Source organism: Biomphalaria glabrata, chromosome 2, assembly GCF_947242115.1.
Source record: "Biomphalaria glabrata chromosome 2, xgBioGlab47.1, whole genome shotgun sequence".
Classification (NCBI taxonomy): domain Eukaryota; kingdom Metazoa; phylum Mollusca; class Gastropoda; family Planorbidae; genus Biomphalaria; species Biomphalaria glabrata.
Window position 1 is genome coordinate 12,724,384 of NC_074712.1, and position 19,806 is coordinate 12,744,189.

A 19,806-nucleotide genomic window follows, 5' to 3' on the forward strand; every position below is an offset into this window, starting at 1 on the left:
CCTACCAAACAGTGTACTATGTCTGCATGTGACCAGCACAACGACTACCTTTCCTCAAACAGTGTACTGTGCCAGCATGTGGCCAGCACAACGACTACCTTTCCTATCAAACAGTGTACTATGTCAGCATGTGACCAGCACAACGACTACCTTTCCTACCAAACAGTGTACTATGCCTGCATGTGGCCAGCACAACGGCTACCTTTCCTATCAAATAGTGTACTATGCCAGCATGTGGCCAGCACAAATACTACAGAAAGACGGAGGACACTGTTCTTGTAAAGTCACTCTCAACGTTGCAAAATGCTTGACGTGTTTTGGATGTTCCTTCAGAGTTGAAGTTTTTTTACTTTCTAGTCCAAACCTCCCGCAGGACGACCGGGGGTGGGGGGGAGCAGTGGTCAGGTTGTAGAAAGAGAATGTCAGAACGTGAGACTTGAGTCTAAATCTTCTGGGATTGCGTCTGGAGCAATCATCCTTTTACAAACATATATTAATTCACTCTGTCTGTCAGTCTGTCTCTCTCCCACACAAAGTCTCAAATCAAGCTGAAATTTTGCATTATATTTTTTGTTACCTGACAATAGAAGAATAAATATTTTAAAACTTAACTTATTAGTTCATTAACAATTGATATTAAAATTTTGGTATCTCGAGCAAGGCAAAAATTAGTAATTAACTGAGGTGGTGATATACGCTGAATTAGTCCCCTTTATAGGTCATCGTCTGACCACAAACCTGAAAAATAGGACGACACTTTTTGAAACAATAGATAACTATACTGTCACGAGTCGAGTCTGTGACCTATTTCGACCAGTTTCTAGAAGCGAGTTCAAACCAGTGCAAGTGTACAGCGTAAACAAGTTAATTTTAGATATCCAATCAAAGAAAGAGGTTAAGGGAAAAAAATAGCACACGTCAGCTTCTAGATGGTCAAAGTTACTAAAATAATTATCTGAGAAGGTTCCATGATTCTGGAACGTACGATCAAAGAAAGTATAAATTATGGGAAAGTCAGTTAGACGGGGTCCTCGCATAGTAGTAGTTCTTGTAGAGCGATGGTCCTCGCTCAGTCCTCGATTAGTAATGGTTATAAGTTTTGTGATATTAGCTGAAGTTGAAGTTATACTAAGTGAAGTTTCATGTATCGTCTAAGTTTTATTTATGAAGTATCAAGTCAAGTTGATATTGAATTGAGAAGTCATTTTATGTGAAAGTTGAAGAAGTATTATTAAAGAAGTTTTAAGAAAATACAGAGAGATGTTTCTTTCTTCACTTCATTGAATTGTCAAGTTTGATAATATAAACCCTGGCAAATCTGCTCATCACATATACAATCTTCCATGTTAATAAGCTCTTCACTAATAGTGTGGTTACCTTGTTGGCTTGAGAACCCCCGAGAAGGCTTGAGCCTTGAGTTCGAATTCAGGTTGTTTCATCATATTTATTTTTATTTTTTATGAATGCTATTTTTATTGTGAGTCTAGATCTATTGCATGTTTAATTACATGACTGATCCAAACTAATTGATAAAAGTATGTTTTATATTCTTCTTGTATTTCTCTTTGTATTAGTATTCTCTATAAAATATGTTATAGACTCACCAACGTTGTTGTTGTTTTCTTCTCTATAGTTGTAGGTAAAAGTCAAGGTCCCCCTTTCGGACCTTGCGATCTACGGGAACAAATGATATAAAGCTCAACTGTTTCCATGGCCGAGGTTTTAATAAGCATGTCATGTGGCCAGCACAACGCCTTTACCTTACCAGAGTATGTCGGCTATCCGTTGAGAGTTCTTCACTGGGATTCGACTCTATGTTAGGAAGCCATGCGCTTCACTACTCTGCCACCACGCTTCATCTTTATAGTCGTTTCAATATGACTAGACTAAAGTCCATATCAGTAAGTAACTATTGTCTCATACTGTCAATATGAATAGACTAAAGTCCATATCAGTAAGTAATTATTGTCTCATAATGTCAATATGACTAGACTGTGGTCCATATCAGTAAGTAACTATTGTCTCATACTGTCAATATGAATAGACTGTGGTCCATATCAGTAAGTAATTATTGTCTCATACTGTCAATATGACTAGACTGAGGTCCATATCAGTAAGTAACTATTGTCTCATACTGTCAATATGACTAGACTAAAGTCCATATCAGTAAGTAATTATTGTCTCATACTGTCAATATGACTAGACTGTGGTCCATATCAGTAAGTAACTATTGTCTCATACTGTCAATATGACTAGACTAAAGTCCATATCAGTAAGTAATTATTGTCTCATACTGTCAATATGACTAGACTGAGGTCCATATCAGTAAGTAACTATTGTCTCATACTGTCAATATGACTAGACTAAAGTCCATATCAGTAAGTAATTATTGTCTCATACTGTCAATATGACTAGACTGAGGTCCATATCAGTAAGTAACTATTGTCTCATACTGTCAATATGACTAGACTAAAGTCCATATCAGTAAGTAATTATTATCTCATACTGTCAATATGACTAGACTGTGGTCCATATCAGTAAGTAACTATTGTCTCATACTGTCAATATGACTAGACTAAAGTCCATATCAGTAAGTAATTATTGTCTCATACTGTCAATATGACTAGACTGAGGTCCATATCAGTAAGTAACTATTGTCTCATACTGTCAATATGACTAGACTGAGGTCTATATCAGTAAGTAACTATTGTCTCATACTGTCAATATGACTAGACTGAGGTCCCTATCAGTAAGTAACTATTGTCTCATAATGTCAATATGACTAGACTGTGGTCCATATCAGTAAGTAACTATTGTCTCATACTGTCAATATGAATAGACTGTGGTCCATATCAGTAAGTAACTATTGTCTCATACTGTCAATATGACTAGACTGAGGTCCATATCAGTAAGTAACTATTGTCTCATACTGTCAATATGACTAGACTGTGGTCCATATCAGTAAGTAACTATTGTCTCATACTGTCAATATGACTAGACTGAGGTCTATATCAGTAAGTAACTATTGTCTCATACTGTCAATATGACTAGACTGAGGTCCCTATCAGTAAGTAACTATTGTCTCATAATGTCAATATGACTAGACTGTGGTCCATATCAGTAAGTAACTATTGTCTCATACTGTCAATATGACTACACTGAGGTCCCTATCAGTAAGTAACTATTGTCTCATAATGTCAATATGAATAGACTGTGGTCCATATCAGTAAGTAACTATTGTCTCATACTGTCAATATGACTAGACTGAGGTCCATATCAGTAAGTAACTATTGTCTCATACTGTCAATATGACTAGACTAAAGTCCATATCAGTAAGTAACTATTGTCTCATAATATCAATATGACTAGACTGTGGTCCATATCAGTAAGTAACTATTGTCTCATACTGTCAATATGAATAGACTGTGGTCCATATCAGTAAGTAACTATTGTCTCATACTGTCAATATGACTAGACTGAGGTCCATATCAGTAAGTAACTATTGTCTCATACTGTCAATATGACTAGACTGTGGTCCATATGAGAAAGTAACTATTGTCTCATACTGTCAATATGACTAGACTGAGGTCTATATCAGTTAGTAACTATTGTCTCATAATGTCAATATGACTAGACTGTGGTCCATATCAGTAAGTAACTATTGTCTCATACTGTCAATATGACTAGACTGAGGTCCATATCAGTAAGTAACTATTGTCTCATACTGTCAATATGACTAGACTAAAGTCCATATCAGTAAGTAACTATTGTCTCATAATGTCAATATGACTAGACTGTGGTCCATATCAGTAAGTAACTATTGTCTCATACTGTCAATATGAATAGACTGTGGTCCATATCAGTAAGTAACTATTGTCTCATACTGTCAATATGACTAGACTGAGGTCCATATCAGTAAGTAACTATTGTCTCATACTGTCAATATGAATAGACTGTGGTCCATATCAGTAAGTAACTATTGTCTCATACTGTCAATATGAATAGACTGTGGTCCATATCAGTAAGTAACTATTGTCTCATACTGTCAATATGACTAGACTAAAGTCCATATCAGTAAGTAACTATTGTCTCATAATGTCAATATGACTAGACTGTGGTCCATATCAGTAAGTAACTATTGTCTCATACTGTCAATATGAATAGACTGTGGTCCATATCAGTAAGTAACTATTGTCTCATACTGTCAATATGAATAGACTGTGGTCCATATCAGTAAGTAACTATTGTCTCATACTGTCAATATGACTAGACTGAGGTCCATATCAGTAAGTAACTATTGTCTCATACTGTCAATATGAATAGACTGTGGTCCATATCAGTAAGTAACTATTGTCTCATACTGTCAATATGAATAGACTGTGGTCCATATCAGTAAGTAACTATTGTCTCATACTGTCAATATGACTAGACTAAAGTCCATATCAGTAAGTAATTATTGTCTCATACTGTCAATATGACTAGACTGAGGTCCATATCAGTAAGTAACTATTGTCTCATACTGTCAATATGACTAGACTAAAGTCCATATCAGTAAGTAATTATTGTCTCATACTGTCAATATGACTAGACTGAGGTCCATATCAGTAAGTAACTATTGTCTCATACTGTCAATATGACTAGACTAAAGTCCATATCAGTAAGTAATTATTATCTCATACTGTCAATATGACTAGACTGTGGTCCATATCAGTAAGTAACTATTGTCTCATACTGTCAATATGACTAGACTAAAGTCCATATCAGTAAGTAATTATTGTCTCATACTGTCAATATGACTAGACTGAGGTCCATATCAGTAAGTAACTATTGTCTCATACTGTCAATATGACTAGACTGAGGTCTATATCAGTAAGTAACTATTGTCTCATACTGTCAATATGACTAGACTGAGGTCCCTATCAGTAAGTAACTATTGTCTCATAATGTCAATATGACTAGACTGTGGTCCATATCAGTAAGTAACTATTGTCTCATACTGTCAATATGAATAGACTGTGGTCCATATCAGTAAGTAACTATTGTCTCATACTGTCAATATGACTAGACTGAGGTCCATATCAGTAAGTAACTATTGTCTCATACTGTCAATATGACTAGACTGTGGTCCATATCAGTAAGTAACTATTGTCTCATACTGTCAATATGACTAGACTGAGGTCTATATCAGTAAGTAACTATTGTCTCATACTGTCAATATGACTAGACTGAGGTCCCTATCAGTAAGTAACTATTGTCTCATAATGTCAATATGACTAGACTGTGGTCCATATCAGTAAGTAACTATTGTCTCATACTGTCAATATGACTACACTGAGGTCCCTATCAGTAAGTAACTATTGTCTCATAATGTCAATATGAATAGACTGTGGTCCATATCAGTAAGTAACTATTGTCTCATACTGTCAATATGACTAGACTGAGGTCCATATCAGTAAGTAACTATTGTCTCATACTGTCAATATGACTAGACTAAAGTCCATATCAGTAAGTAACTATTGTCTCATAATATCAATATGACTAGACTGTGGTCCATATCAGTAAGTAACTATTGTCTCATACTGTCAATATGAATAGCCTGTGGTCCATATCAGTAAGTAACTATTGTCTCATACTGTCAATATGACTAGACTGAGGTCCATATCAGTAAGTAACTATTGTCTCATACTGTCAATATGACTAGACTGTGGTCCATATGAGAAAGTAACTATTGTCTCATACTGTCAATATGACTAGACTGAGGTCTATATCAGTTAGTAACTATTGTCTCATAATGTCAATATGACTAGACTGTGGTCCATATCAGTAAGTAACTATTGTCTCATACTGTCAATATGACTAGACTGAGGTCCATATCAGTAAGTAACTATTGTCTCATACTGTCAATATGACTAGACTAAAGTCCATATCAGTAAGTAACTATTGTCTCATAATGTCAATATGACTAGACTGTGGTCCATATCAGTAAGTAACTATTGTCTCATACTGTCAATATGAATAGACTGTGGTCCATATCAGTAAGTAACTATTGTCTCATACTGTCAATATGACTAGACTGAGGTCCATATCAGTAAGTAACTATTGTCTCATACTGTCAATATGAATAGACTGTGGTCCATATCAGTAAGTAACTATTGTCTCATACTGTCAATATGAATAGACTGTGGTCCATATCAGTAAGTAACTATTGTCTCATACTGTCAATATGACTAGACTAAAGTCCATATCAGTAAGTAACTATTGTCTCATAATGTCAATATGACTAGACTGTGGTCCATATCAGTAAGTAACTATTGTCTCATACTGTCAATATGAATAGACTGTGGTCCATATCAGTAAGTAACTATTGTCTCATACTGTCAATATGAATAGACTGTGGTCCATATCAGTAAGTAACTATTGTCTCATACTGTCAATATGACTAGACTGAGGTCCATATCAGTAAGTAACTATTGTCTCATACTGTCAATATGAATAGACTGTGGTCCATATCAGTAAGTAACTATTGTCTCATACTGTCAATATGAATAGACTGTGGTCCATATCAGTAAGTAACTATTGTCTCATACTGTCAATATGAATAGACTGAGGTCCATATCAGTAAGTAACTATTGTCTCATACTGTCAATGTGAAATAACGTGTAGTCCATCAAACCCCGCCCAATAAAAATAGAAAAAAGCTCTCTGCTCTCTTCGCAAGTCCACTATTTTCTGCTAACCACTCATGTCAGCTCCAGCTCAGATAGTAATGACCACGTTCGTCCCAAATGACCAACAAATCCAGGACTTTTCGGTCAACTTGTCTTTCGGGCACTGACAATTTTTTTAGAATAGGATGACAAGCAATGCGACTTTAGTCTCAGGGGAAGGAACCGTCGAATGAGAGGGGAGAAAAACAAATCCACTTTGAATTAATACGATCAGATGACCAATACAACGACCAATTCAAAGACCAATACAACGACCAATACAAAGACCAATACAAAGACCAATACAAAGACCAATACAAAGACCAATACAAAGACCAATACAGCGACCATTAAAAAAAACAACTGGACAAAACACTAGGAGTAGCCATCTCCGAAAACTTCGCTTCAGCTTTCAACATTGTTGTAAAATAAAAAGAAAAGAAAAAGCTTCAAAGTAAATTTTGCTGAGCTTCTGACACCACTTTGATGGACGTGACCAAATAAAATGACCAAAAGATTTGGCTTTCATCACTTCCCGCCTTGTGATTATATTTGGTCCACACACAGGCGTCTGCGAGATGGGAGAGAATTTGCGGGCGATATCCACTTTTGATGGATTGTCTACCCCTTTTTCCTAAACCTCTTTTCTATTTGAGATTGTATCGATCGGATGACCTTGGCGCTGCCAGGAGTGACCTCTGTGACGCTGAGTGTATAGACAATGTCTAGTGAAAGAGAAATGATATCCCCTGCGTGGACACGAGGGCTGACCGGAATTGTGTTGACCCACACATTTATTGAAGTTTGAAAGATTGAGTTACAGTGACCATTGCTGACCAAAACAAGAACTAGACTTGTTCCGAGTTTCCTGCACGAAAGACGATTATTACGTAGAATCATTGAGCTGGAAAATAGAGGTTTTGGGGAGGGGGGGGGGAGTGATCGGAGCGTATTTCGAATCAGGGACTATGATGTCTGTAACAACCTGGAATTTCACCGAGGCAGCTCTAGACCCATCGTCATAGAAGGTCTGAACACTGCAACGTCACAACCTGTGGGCATTTTAAACCAATAGCGTGTTGCCACGTCACAGGTTTGTACGACGTGGCAACGAGCTATTGGTCTCCTCATTTATTTATCTCCTTAATTTATCTCTGTAAATGTATAACCACACTAACCTTCACATTTTGCTTTCATTTTTTTGGTTGTCTCACAATAAGACTATTACAAATCAATATTAACTCAGTGTTTATCTTGTTAAATTGCTTTCTTTTTCTTCGCGGTCATTATAATCATACATCTATTCCAACGAATGACATGACCAGGTCCACATCCCATTTAAAAGCCATGTCGAAGGTTAAATTGAGTATCACGTGACTGCCAAAAGTCTAATAAAAATGGATGAATTCCTCTGCCGAATGCTATCGATTCAATTTTCTCGCTATCTTTTCAATTCATTTTAAACTCATGAAAGATGGCGGACAGCAGATTCATATCACCCATCATGCATCACGCCCTCTTTTCTTCCAATACTTGCAGACGTGTTATTTGAATATAAAAAGAGGGAAATGTCTTCTTCATCCCTTTCAACATAGATTACTTAGTTTGGTTTTACTTTAAAAAAAAAATGGATTCCGTAACACGTTTATAAAAATAATAAATTTCATTTCCGGTATTTAAAAAAAAATGTCACTTCCTTCACTCATGTTTTGTATCTGCGAGTCATGTGACTCAATGTGTCATTCGATTGGCCGGCGGCCGTCAGAGGGCATCTTGATGAATGGTCCTTCTCCAGACCTTGTTCAGGTCATCCTTCATGCATAATTTTTGCAGGATCCTTTCGCGTGCAGCGCCCTCACGTCACGCGATCATCTGTTTATGCATCTGGCATGAAATTCCCATTAGTTTTGGAGTTGTGGCCCTTTTAATGGCGGATCTGGCTTGCAGTACAATGAAGAAACAGGGAGAGGGTGGGAGGGGGGATTTACAGGGACATGGCGGAGAAAGAGATAACACAAAAAAAAAGTTTCTTATCTCCCCCCCCCTCTTCCCCTTGCTTAATGGCCTGAGATAAATCCAAAACGTTTTCGACATTTGTACTGGACCAGATCTAGCCCGCATGGCTAGCACCTTAGCCCAGATGAATGGTGACATGCTTTTGAATTGTATTTCTCGTCTTCGCCTTTGAGAAATGATTCCACCTCTCCCCCCCCCCCTTTTCCGTTCAGCATATTAGTCATACGACTTAGTGCAATATTAAGTGTTTGGGTGAGTGTGTGTCATCTGTATGCGAGTGAGTGGAGTGTGTCATCTGTATGCGAGTGAGTGAAGTGTGTCATCTGTATGCGAGTGAGTGGAGTGTGTCATCTGTATGCGAGTGAGTGGAGTGTGTCATCTGTATGCGAGTGAGTGGAGTGTGTCATCTGTATGCGAGTGAGTGGAGTGTGTCATCTGTATGCGAGTGAGTGGAGTGTGTCATATGGTTGTACATATGCGATTGAGTATGTCATCTGTTTGTATGTATGGGTTTGTACGTGACTGTGTGGGATGTGTTTGTGTGTATGAAAGTCAGAGTTGCCTATACAACAAAGAAACCTTTTGTTTTTCCTTTCTTACTGTTTGTTGGTTTTCGGGGAAGGTTGAAGGAGCGGCGAACGTTAGTGTTTACATTTGTCCATATTGTATTCCTTATTCTCACATTTTCTAGTGACATTAAAATTCATCTTATTTTCTAGTCTCATAATTATAGCCTCATATCTAGCCTATCTCTAGCCTATCTTACACCAAATCTAGCCTAATTTCTAGCCTTATATCTAACTTCGAATCTAGAATAATTTCTAGCCTGATATCTAGCTTCAAATTTAGCCTAATTTTTAGAATGATATCTACCTTCAAATCTAGCCTTTCTAGCCTCATTTCTAGAATAATTTCTAGCCTGATATCTAGCGTTAAATCTAGCATAATTTCTAGTCTGATATCTAGCTTCAGATCTAGCCTAATTTCTAACCTGATATCTAGCCTCAAATCTAGCATAATTTCTAGTCTGATATCTAGCTTCAGATCTAGCCTAATTTCTAACCTGATATCTAGCTTCAAATCTAGCCTAATTTCAAGTCTTAAAGCCAAAGCTAAAAAAAAAAAAAAGCCTCCACTCCACGGAACGTTCGTGCTGCCATGATACCGATTCATCTGAACAGCTTTCACAGCTGTCTACGTGTTGATTTCCATGAATGTAGAGTCAAGAAGTAGATCTCACTCACGGTTGGTCCGCGATGAGTGAGTTATCAGGAATGAAGGGCGCCCATATAATATCTGTAACTCTTTCAGCAAGGTCATTTCTGTAACCTTTTGGTTTTGTTCGTTTCTAAAGCAACCAGTAACCGCAACAAAAACAGAAACAGCAACAACAACAAAACAATATTATAAGCTGTCATAGAAACAGCAACAACAACAAAACAATAATATAAGCTGTCAATACTAGTCTTTAATCTTCTCGGCCAAACGTACTTGTACTTTTGATCACGTGATCCCAGTCCCCCACTCACTCCACTCTCTTGTTTTAATGTCTTTGCGCATTTAAGTGATTGGGTAGTGCTAGAGCACTGGGAAGTTTATACGACGATCAAAATTGAAGTGAGTCTTGGGCATCTAAATCTTGGACATCTGAGTCTATCTTGGACATCTGAGTCTTGGACATCAAAGTCCATCTTGGACATCTGAGTATTAGCCAACTGAGTTTACGGGACCACTTGACATCAAACTATAAAAACTAGACGATGTTGTGATGTTTACTTTGTGAAATTCAATGTTTTGAAGGTGATGTTACTTTTCATGCTTCAATACATTAAACATACCTCAGTAGAAGATGTTCAGCAAAACTCAAAATCAGAAAAGTCTTGTCTACAAAAATAAAATACTGTATATTACCAGGCCAGCCAAGGCATCTATTGTTGCAGACTTTTAAATCTTTCGTCATACTGCCTGCTTCCATCGTCTTCCAGCTTCCATCGTCTTCCAGCTTCCATCGTCTTACAGCTTCCATCGTCTTACAGCTTCCATCGTCTTACAGCTTCCATCTTCATCCAGCTTCTATCGTCTTCCTTCTTCCATCTTCATCCAGCTTCTATCGTCTTCCTTCTTCCATCTTCATCCAGCTTCTATCGTCTTCCTTCTTCCATCTTCATCCAGCTTCTATCGTCTTCCTTCTTCCATCTTCATCCAGCTTCTATCGTCTTCCTTCTTCCATCTTCATCCAGCTTCTATCGTCTTCCTTCTTCCATCTTCATCCAGCTTCTATCGTCTTCCTTCTTCCATCTTCATCCAGCTTCCATCGTCTTTCTTCTTCCATCTTCTTCCAGCTTCTATCGTCTTCCTTCTTCCATCTTCATCCAGCTTCTATCGTCTTCCTTCTTCCATCTTCATCCAGCTTCTATCGTCTTCCTTCTTCCATCTTCATCCAGCTTCTATCGTCTTCCTTCTTCCATCTTCTTCCATCTTCATCCAGCTTCTATCGTCTTCCTTCTTCCATCTTCATCCAGCTTCTATCGTCTTCCTTCTTCCATCTTCTTCCATCTTCTTCCATCTTCATCCAGCTTCTATCGTCTTTCTTCTTCCATCTTCTTCCATCTTCATCCAGCTTCTATCGTCTTCCTTCTTCCATCTTCATCCAGCTTCTATCGTCTTCCTTCTTCCATCTTCTTCCATCTTCATCCAGCTTCTATCGTCTTCCTTCTTCCATCTTCATCCAGCTTCTATCGTCTTCCTTCTTCCATCTTCTTCCATCTTCTTCCATCTTCATCCAGCTTCTATCGTCTTTCTTCTTCCATCTTCTTCCATCTTCATCCAGCTTCTATCGTCTTCCTTCTTCCATCTTCATCCAGCTTCTATCGTCTTCCTTCTTCCATCTTCATCCAGCTTCTATCATCTTCCTTCTTCCATCTTCATCCAGCTTCTATCGTCTTTCTTCTTCCATCTTCTTCCATCTTCATCCAGCTTCTATCGTCTTCCTTCTTCCATCTTCATCCAGCTTCTATCGTCTTCCTTCTTCCATCTTCATCCAGCTTCTATCGTCTTCCTTCTTCCATCTTCATCCAGCTTCTATCGTCTTCCTTCTTCCATCTTCATCCAGCTTCTATCGTCTTCCTTCTTCCATCTTCATCCAGCTTCTATCGTCTTCCTTCTTCCATGTTCATCCAGCTTCTATCGTCTTCCTTCTTCCATCTTCATCCAGCTTCTATCGTCTTCCTTCTTCCATCTTCATCCAGCTTCTATCGTCTTCCTTCTTCCATCTTCTTCCAGCTTCCATCGTCTTCCTTCGCAGCTCTTCGCAGTAAATTTGCATTGGAATTTATCTTTTTCATCGTTCTCATTAGCCTTATTGAAGGGTTCAGATAGCAAATGCTGTATATGAAATGAAATGGGCACCGCGTTTCAGAAGAGGCAGCTCCCCATAGTGTTTTCATTCCAAGTGAGTGCCCTGGAGCCAATATCTTGATCTGGACTATTCCAGAATTTTTTAAAGACACCTGAGGTGACTGGTTTTGAGTTGCTTTTTTCTTGGAGAAATGGCAACTTGTCTGTCTTTTAGATATCTAAATACATAATGCACTGCTAGTTAATTTAGTTAAGAACTTTAAGTCTAATGCTTAAAATTATGCTTATTTGTTGGAGTAGTCTTCCTCGGATTTTATGATTTTTTTGTTATGATCTCCATGCAAGATGGCGGCAGCCTGAAATGCAAGTGTTAACTATTACAGTACCCATCGTTTTAGATGATCACTCAAAGTGTTTGTTGAGTCTTTGATCATCTAGCTATTAACAGCACAAGTTTAATAGACACAAGTGTAAGAGACTAAGAACAGTGCTAGTACAAAGTACATTATCCAAGACATTTTTCTTCTTAGACCTCATACGACATCATGGCTTTGGATACAGCTGGGGGAATCTCGCAGGCTCTGATTTCTCCAATGATGTAGTCATAACGCAATCTTAATACCATTATTTCTCCACAGTTCTCATAAGCGTATTGATGAGGAAGTTAATTAGCTTGGACTCGGCCCCCATCTCTACACATCCAAATATGTAAATCGTTCCTCTCCAGAGGGGCACCACTCACGTGACCCAAACAGACTTGTCTTTGTCCACTCCCCCCACCACCACCTTGACCTAACCGTTATCTTTAGGGTTAATTTTATACAGTTGTCTACCCCGCACCGCACCGCCACCCATAGAAGACATTAAAATAAATAGTCCTATTTATTAGACCTGAAATAACACACTCACAGTGTTCAATGTATGACTAGCACTTCTTGTATAACTTATGTTCTGTAACTTTCATTGCATATTCAATAGAAGACATATTGATCACTTTTCAAAGTCTTCATATTCTTCATATTTAATACGGGAGGATGATCATTTATGACTAATATCTATTATTATCAATTAAATAGCTTTTTTTTTTTGGTGTTTATGGCGAACACTATATAGGAAGTGTTGATGAGTTATGTATTTAAAAAGTAAACATCGTATGCCCTTTTAGCATTGTAGAATCACATTTTATTTAGCTCTTTCACTTGCAGTATAAGGTCATTTTTTACAAAGTTTCTATCAACCCAATTGTCCGGTAAAACTGTTGAACACGTTATTTCTCCCACTTCCTACTCTCGGGTCAAGTTGAAACTTTGCACAAATATTTATTGTCGAAGACAACACATGAATAAATAAATAAATAACCAAATAATTAATTAAAAAGTGGTAATTATTTTTTTCTGTTTGATATTGAAAAAAGGAAACAATTCTTACAATATTGAGATAAAAGACTGCAAATGTGGAGTTCTTCACCTAAGTTCTGCTTTTTATTATGTAGTTGTCAACAGAGGCATTGTTTAGTTTGTCTAGGCTACCCATCTAGGAGAAGGAGAAACTCTTAATTTCAAACCTCTGCTGCCTTGCAGCTATACCCAATCATGGGAAAGGCTTCGGGAGTCAACCCTGAGGAAACATCAGGATCCGGAGACCCTTAGGCAGTTTCCAGCACTCAGTGCTACATCCTGGCAGAGCCTGCGACGCCGCTGACCCTAAACTCCATGTGCACTTGCCGTTCCTTTTGGATACATCCGCTGCGTGCTCGTCACCTTCGAGACTGAAGGAGGCCACCAAGTGGAAACCAGGTCTTTTTTTTTTAATTGCAAATAGAAGATAAGTGTGTATAGAATTTATCGTCAAAATCCTCAATAATTGTGTTGATGCATAGACATAAATAAATATAGACTGGCCGAAGGAAGTAACTTCATGTAACTTGAAAACATGTATATCTATTGTATTCGGATTTCCGAATTATGAAAAATTGCATGATCTTAGAGATTTAATAAAAACACTAGTGAAAATAATGTAATACTTATATAGGTTATGGCTGAAATAGATATGAATACTTAGCTTTTATACTGCTCATAAATGCTGTATAATAAAATACACTAAATTGCAAGTCACAAATGTTCGTTTCATAAAACTCTTTAATCGGCCAGTCTAGATTTATTTATGTCTATATGTTGATGAAACACAATGCATTAGTAATATTTGCTTTGTTGTTCATTTAATCTGTATTTTTATTCAAGAAATTATAAAAGTTGCATTCTTACTAAAGGGTCTGTCAGGTACAAATCTTGTACACGTTCTTTCTCCCACTTCCCATTTACAGATCATGTTGAAACTTTGCACAGTTATTCATTGTTTCTTATAAAATATGAATTGGCGGAAATAAGGTTGTGGTTGTGTAGTCACCTAATGAAACACTACAAGAAGACATGTCTGGATCCCAGGCTTTATTGAACAAGAATGACAAAACAGTTCACAATAACACAGTACACACACATACAAGCTGACCTGGACACCAAGACATTTTGACACGCAAGAACAGATCAATTCACAACACACAACAAGAACATAGATACACAGCATTCACCCCCCGTTTAGTTTCTTTTCGCTCTACTTCTGAAATTATACGAGTGCTGTAAAGGCGTATCTCTGGCAAGTGCATTCTGTCCATTTTTCAATGGTGTTTTCCTCTGCTCTTAAAGCAGGTGGAAGCATGTTCTCTACAGATGTCTCCATGTCACCCCTAGAAGCCACTGAGTGTTGGGAGACACCCGGAGAAGTCTCAGTGTTACCAGGAGCCAGTTGGTGTTGAGAGACCTCAGAAGATGTCTCAAAGTCTCTCGGAGCGAAATCATGTACTACGGACTCTGAAGATCAGCCTCTCTCGCCAAATGGTGTAGTGATACAGTTTCTTCCCGTCCATTTGGAAGACGTATGTGGGCATAGTTCTGATGAGCTTCAATAAGTTCCACTTCAACTGCCTTGAGATGCAGCTATGGTAACGGGTGCTGAATCAATCGTGTCCTCTACAGCGGAGCAAAGTGGCAATTGCGACGTAGTGGATTGTTGTGCTTGTGGTGTTTGAAAAGTAGTGGCTTGTTGCGAGCTATATGTCACAGAATGTTTCTGTGCCATCTCAAGAGATCTAGCTACCTCCAATGACTTTGCGAGGTCCAGAGATGAGTACAAAAAGTGTACCAGACAGACACACAGACTGTGTTGATATATGCTTGGTAAAAAGATACTTCACTAGAGCGCTATATCCCCCACAACGGCGAACAGGCCCCCCCTCGCTTATCTCATGCGCCAGGTTTTCAACTTGTCTTGGACGATTCCCCCCTGCTTGTTGCTACTGTTCATTTGTTATTGACTTTAAAACCGATAATCACGTGTCCTGGGAAAAAGGGGGGGGGGAGGCTGAGGACTAGACAAATGACCACAACAGACAGCGGAACTAATAACTTCAACGTGGCATAAACTCAAGACTTGATGGGGAGCTTAAAACCACAGTGGTGTGGGACGGATAGTAAAAGTCACTCAGGGCGATTGGGGAGCAAGAGGGGGGGGGGGGGACTGAGGTCATTCGTTATCCTCGTAGTGAACGCCACGTCAGAGACAAGTGCCGGTTTTACCCCACCAGCGGTGACGCCTTGTTTATCGCCAACGTTCCTCCATCCATCAACTGATAATTGTTGCTTATCGGTGGGATTGATCCCCCGCCCACCACATCATCCTTTTTCACTTGACCGCAGACGGCGATGTTACTTGCCTTCATGGAACCGGCTAGTGAAATGGGAGGCACTAGGTGGATGCCAGTTAACAGAACCGGTTAGTGAAATGTGAGACACTAAGTGGATGCCAGTTAACAGAACCGGTTAGTGAAATATGAGACACTAAGTGGATGCCAGTTAACAGAACCGGTTAGTGAAATGTGAGACACTAAGTGGGTGAAAGTTAACAGAACCGAGTTTGAGCCAAGGCAGACGTCATCCCTTGTCATTGTAGAAGACGTTTGGGCTAGGACGTAATAATCTTTAATTATTCATGAAACGTCCGAATCTTAATGAAACATAAAAAACATCATAAGTATTTTTTAAAGATTTTTTTTAAACCGCTCTTCCGCCACGCAAACATTCAATAAAGTTCGTATATCTTGAAGTAACAACGCTATTAAAATGAAGTATATATATATATATACATGTAGTGTATAGGGATATATCGATGTATATTTGAACACTTACTAAATCCACTTCTTATATAAAAGAAAGGGAGCTAATGCTTAATATTTTATCATAAAGTGAAAATTACACATCTTCGATAAAAAATTGAATAGAAGCGCCATGTAGGAAAACAAATATGTACGACGTTATTAATATTTTCTTCGTCCTACGGAAGTAACACCATCTATTTTTTTTTAAGTCTTTATCATCTCCAATCGGAGTTTCTAAATTGGTGAAGATAGCTTCAGAAATTCCGATTGACTTTGAAAGTCACATTTCGTATTCTACTCGCGAGTTGTTCATCTGATAATGTTTAGCAAAGCATGGAAGTAACAACACATGCAGCAATGGCGTGACTTCAGCAATGGCGGATGGAGCCTTCATTAGCAAACAAACCGAACATATTGCGGACTTCACGTACTAGACTAGGCAAATATTCATTTTTATCGGCGAAGCTGTTGTTGTTTTTTTGTTGTTGTTTTTTTTTTTTGGTGTTGTTTTTTTTTTTTCATTATTATTATTTCAAAATTATTACATTTTTACTAACTTTACTATTTTAACTGTGAACAGACCTTGTTTTTTAATGATTTAACTGTATGAAATTTAGCTCTGGTGATATGAAGGGAGAGTAATTTTTGAAGGTTTACGGGCACGACATGGCCTAAATTGTGCCGATGTGCCAAAAACTCTAAACTTAAACTCTAGTTTCCATCAGATATCCCAGAACGCATTTTCCCTCTAACACAAGGAGACCAATAATAAAATGATGTACCATCAAAATGTTCGCCAGATTATGACAGCAAAAAAAAAAAGACCTACCATCACACAAACACACACACGAACTCACACACTGCTACACCCCACAGCTCTTCCGTCATCATCTGTCTATATACATCACTTTGGCCTCATCTCCAAAGTGACCTTGATGAAACGCCCATGTCAAGGGTCACGCGGCCCCGCCTACAAAGATGTAATGTATAATTTCCCTAAAGAAATGATGATATACCGCGAGGGGGGAGCCTCGGTTGTCACGTCACGTGACCTAAATCACGAAGAATGATTGGTGAGCCCAAACCGAGGTCACGATCTTGTACCCCATTCCCCCCCCCCCCTTTTTCCACACCCTCGTCCCTTTCTTTTTGTTATTATAGGGAGCGGGGCGTAAGGGCGTAGCGGGCGTCAACATGGATTGAAGCAAAAGGGAGACAAATTTGTACGGATGGTCTGCCCCTTGCTTGGCCGGCCTGTCAATGCTGGTGAAATATGGCGATCTGAGGGAATCAAATTTGTTGTAAATCACTCTTTCAGCTGTCACCGCGCACCTCAAGAGCCGTAAGTAGAAATTTATCAGACGACACGTGCAGCCACGGGAAGTTATCTCCATCCTCTCTGCTGCATAAGGACAGCAGGTTCGGCTTCTTCCATAATAAATTGTCCTCCCTGGAGTCTCGTGTTCTTGCAGTTAGCGAAGATGACGGTCCTTTCAAGTGCTGAGTGTCCACGAAGCTTTGGAAAACAGGGTACCACTTTAAAATTTTGTAGCATGTCATTAGGAATACTGTACATTGTGATGTGTACATTTACATAATACATAATTGATTGGCTATCATCTTTCTCTTTGCTGCATAGGGATATTTGCATCTCTAGCCCTACAACAAATAATAATAACGAAACTATTAATTACTCTATATTCATCACTTGACCGCTTAGTAAGTTTGCGACTTAAGATACTTAAAGTCATATGTCCATATAATTTTAATAATTCTGATTTTTTTTTTTTTTGTTTTCTTTTAATGCAGATTTGACCAAAAAATAAATTATTTCGCTGACAAATACTTATTATTTTTTTTATATACAATATACGATCACCTTCTCTTCTTATTGAAAAATACGCCATTTTGTTTTCTTTTGAGCTATCACTAGATAGTGTCCCTTGTTTGACATTTTCAGTAATTGCCAATTTTTGTTGCCTTTTGTACAAAGCTTATATAAATAGTAACTTAGTCAGTCTGTCTCTCACTCTGTCTGGTACCAAGTTTGTGAAACGTTTCTTCTCCCATTCTCGGATCAAGTTGAAACTCTTCACAGTTGTTCATTGACATAAACAAAAATATAGAAAGTAAGAAATCAATTAATTTAATAATTAGTGGTTATTAATTAATTTTGGTTTATATGAAAAGGGAAATAAAACTTACAGTATAGCTATAGTAAATTTCCTCTTTCAGCCCTTGCGATCTATAGGACAGCTGATGTTAAGGTCAGCCATTTATTTGGCCAACGGTTAATGAGCAGGGTGTCATGTGGCCAGCACAACGACTAACCGCCTTGACTTCCCAAAACTAAAGTCAGGCATCCATTATTGTTGGGTGACCTCTGGGGAGCCCCAAAAAATCCCGATATTCAAATCCCAGTCTTCACCGAGATATGAACCCAGCCCCCCCAGGTTCGGAAGCCAAGCGCTTAACCCCTCAGCCAACACGCCCCCTTGCAGTATTGCTATAGTTACCTTTAAATTTGAAGTTTTTTTTTCTTTTTTATAAGCTTTTGTTGTTTTTGTTGTATTTTTTTTTAAAGAATTTATTTGTTTGTTTAGAAATGAAGATAAATTCTTCCTTGAGTTAAGTCCTTGAGCTAAGTCCTTGAGCTAAGTCCTTGTGCAGACCTCCCATAGGACGGCAGAGATGGCAGAGAAAAGGCTTTGCAATCAGGGCCGACAGTCCGCTTACCGCACGACCAGGCAACTTCCCTCCCAGCAATTGACCAGGTATTTTAACTATGTTTAACAATGCTTACATAGTTAGTTATATAAGTAGAAAATTTGTTAAAACATCCTTTCCATATCATTTGATTAAACCGAATCTGCGTACTCCGGTATACCCGTACTCCCCCCTCCAAATATATTTTTACCTCTTTCCCTGCTTACTCCCCTTCACCCCCCCCTCCCCCCCCCCCCCCGGCCAACCCATACTCCAGATATATATTACACTATTAACTGTTATGACATCCTCTGATGATATAAAAAGTACTACTACTACATACATACTTTGTAATAAAGCTTTTGACACATTAAACCTGAACTACACTGCAACAGATATGTAACTGGTTCCATGGTGTAATGGTTAGCACTCTGGACTCTGAATCCAGCGATCCGAGTTCAAATCTCGGTGGAACCTTAACCTTTTTTTTTTTAAATTATCAGCACACTACATATTTTTCGACATTTAAATATAAATATCTTCTTTTTTTTATATATAGTAATATTTTAAACTGTTTTTTCTACTGCACACAGTACCGGAATGCTGTGAAAAGTTTTGCTGTTTGTTAAAGTATCATTCCAAGCATTGATTAAACCGAATCTGATATCTTCTTATATTTTCCAAATGGGTATTCGAGCAAATGTGCCGGTGGGGCTGCCGTTAAGTGGTCACCTTTGAATGAAACTAGAAAAAGATTGTATACTACATTCTTACCTCGCCTCACCTTTTGTAAAAGACCTTTTATGGTTG

The 19,806-nt window shown here is 38.3% G+C and overlaps 1 non-coding gene across 1 annotated transcript; it reads left to right on the top strand.

Annotated features, from left to right (window-relative positions):
* Nucleotides 1-19,401: 19,401 nt before the first annotated feature.
* Nucleotides 19,402-19,473, top strand: Trnaq-cug (transfer RNA glutamine (anticodon CUG)). The gene has a single exon. It is a non-coding gene; the product is annotated as a tRNA-Gln (tRNA).
* Nucleotides 19,474-19,806: the final 333 nt, after the last annotated feature.